This window comes from Choloepus didactylus, chromosome 26 (genome assembly GCF_015220235.1).
Source record: "Choloepus didactylus isolate mChoDid1 chromosome 26, mChoDid1.pri, whole genome shotgun sequence".
Lineage (NCBI taxonomy): Eukaryota > Metazoa > Chordata > Mammalia > Pilosa > Megalonychidae > Choloepus > Choloepus didactylus.
The window spans coordinates 9169893-9172859 of NC_051332.1; the positions used below are offsets into that span (position 1 = coordinate 9169893).

General features: G+C 44.7%; 1 pseudogene; it reads right to left on the bottom strand.

The window, feature by feature from the left end:
* Positions 1-201: 201 nt before the first annotated feature.
* LOC119520831 lies at positions 202-1947 on the bottom strand (annotated as a pseudogene).
* Between the last annotated feature and the right edge of the window lie 1020 nt (positions 1948-2967).

Genomic DNA, 2967 nt, shown 5'->3' on the forward strand with positions numbered 1-2967 from the left:
AATCAAGAGATACCATGCTGAGGCCAGTGTACCACATCCATGCAATTCCAACAAACCCCCCAACCAAGCAAGGTCACATCAACTTGGCCAGCAACCAGAGCTGAGGGTGACTTTGCTAAAACAGTGATAGCTAGGTCTTACTTCTATAAGCACAGTCTTCAGAAAATTGGCATCAGGAAACACAGGATAAAAATATTGCATTTAATGCCTAAAAAAGTGGAAGAGTTTCCTAGGGCTTCCTTGACCTCCTTGTTTCTCAGTGTGTAGATGAGTGGGTTTAGGATGGGACTTATGGTTGTGTACAGCACTGCAGCAAGTTTGCTTCTCTCAGGGCTGTAGGTGGAGGCTGGGCTGATGTAGGCACAGAACACAGCTGAGTAGTAGACAGACCATGATGAGGTGGGTGGAGCAGGTGGAGAAGGCCTTCCACTTCCCCTCAGCTGAGTGAATGTGTAGGATGCTCGAAATGATGTGCCCACAGGACACAAGTGTGAGCAGGAAGTTAATGCCTCCATAGAAGACATCAGCCAAGACAGTCATGATGCTGCTTATGTAGGTGGGACTGCAGGAGAGCAGCAAAAGTGGGGGGATCTCACAGAAGAAGTGAGTGATGACATTGTGGGAACAGAAGGACAGCTGTGCCATCAAACGAGTGTGGATGGAGGAATTCAGGGCACAGATGATCCAGACTTCCACAGCCAGTGTCAGGCAGACCCATAGGCTCATCAGGGTCCTATAATGCAGTGATGAGCAGATGGCCACATAATGGTCATAGCCCTTGACTGTGAGTAGCAGGAGCTCAGAAGACAGAGACAAGGCAAGGAAGAAGAGCTGAGACATACACCCCTGGAAGGAGATTGTGTTTCCCTCCCAGGCCAGGCCTGCCAGCATCTTGGGCAGTACAGAGAAAGTGCAGATAATGTCCATGATGGCCAGGTTCAACAGGAAAAGTACATGGGGCTGTGAAGGCCAGAGCTACAGGTGATAATGGTGATGGTCAGAGTGTTGCCCATGAGGGCCATGACGTAGAGGAAGAAGAAGCAGCCAAACAGGGGCAGCTTCAGTTCTGGGTGCTCTGAGAACCCCTGCAGAATGAACTCTGTCACCGGTGTCTGATTGAACTTCCCCACCTGGCCAGGTATGTCTCCTATGCTTGAATACATGTAGTCATCAGTGCTGGTCTCTCATTCTGGAAACTCTGCCAGTCTCTGAAGAGGTGATAAGACACTCACTTCAAGCTCATGCTTCATTGTGTGTCCTACATTCAGAAAAAGATGGGGTCAACTGGTTTCATTGATGAAGGCCATTTACTTGATCAAACACCACCCACTCCAATGCTTTTCTAAAACTGTTTATGATTCATTGATTTTCCTTTCATTATCTCTTTGAAATTTTGCCATGTAGGTTTGTGTGCTGGGAGCCAACCTACCTCACCCTGAACTTCCTCTAGGCTGAGGCCAAGGAGAACATCCCCTGTGGAGGGCTGTCTGTACCTTCTCTCTCTCTGTCCCCTCCTTGCACTGCCATCTGCTGACATGGCTATGAAGGCACTGCATCCACCTCCTGCTGCCACACTGCGATCTCCCTTCAATGGGTCATCTCTGAGCCTCCATGCAACATCTAACACAACCCTGCCTCTCAGGCCCTTCCTCAGCAGCTGCACTTTTCAGCTATTTAGAGGATGGGTCTCTACTTCTGGATGATTTCTCAAAGCTGGTCTTTGGTCATCTTTCTCACCCTTTTTTCTCTTGATTCACCATCCTTGTTTGGTGGCTGATTCTGCCCACACTCACATTTTGGAGATCTGTCACTCCAGGTGATCTCCCTCCCAAACTCCAAACCTGTGAATCCCAAGCACTTCTGTGTCTTATCTGCCTTGATGAACTTCAGGCCCTTCAAACACAAACTCACCACCATTGCCTTCTAGCAGGTCCCTCTTGTACCTGTTCCCTCAGTGCAGGTATCTCCATCCAATCTCAGGTGCAGGATCCTTGGGAGCAGGTCCCCATTTCTCTAACACTACAAAATATTTGGCTCCTGGCCAGAGAAGGCACTGAAGAGACATTTATTCAATAAGCAAATTATAATATGTTACATTTTGCTCACCTCTCATCCAACTGGCTCCCAAAGCCTACAGGTAAAATTTTCTAATCAACTCTCACAAATGTCCCCCTACCTCATTCTTGTTATTAATTTAAGTTAGATTTTTTGGCATCTCCAGAATGTCCAGTTCCTTGATGCAACACCCTCCCCATATGTTCTCACTGAATCCAGGGTGACCATCTTAAAAGGAAACACCAGTGCTGGTGTTGTCCTCCTTTAAACTCAGTAATGTGACCCAGAGTCTTCAGCTAAGTTGAGTCCTCCTGCTCGACATGGAAGGGTCACCTGGGAGGGCGCTGGTTGCCTTTTGCAAGGTTTCCTGCTGAGGACATCTGTTCTCACACCTTAAATACTAATTAACCAGTTAGTAAACTAACTATCCATGAATGTGACAGTTAGGTCATCTCTATCTCCTGATCTAAGCTTCAAAGATAAACACAGAGGAAAAACTCAGAAGTAAAAGAATGCTCCATCTTACCTCCACCTGGAAATCTCTCAAATACCACTCATTGGTGATGTGAAGACACAGCAAGAATTCTAGCCAAGGGGATTCAGGAAATGCAGTATGTAAAAGTGGACAATGATTTCTACCTTTTTAGAGCACATGGAACATTAATCAATTTAGATATCTGCTGTTCCATAAAATAAGTTTCAGTATATTTTAAAATATTTAAATTTTTCTGAAGTTTGCTGGCAACAATAAATTAGAAATCAATAGCAATATGATAAATGGAAAAATTACAATTATATGGAAATTTAATGACAAATTTATCAATAAAACATATATTAAAGAAGAAATGCCAAGAAAAATTAGAAAATATTTTGAATTGAACTATTAAAAAATTACAACATAGCAAACTTTGT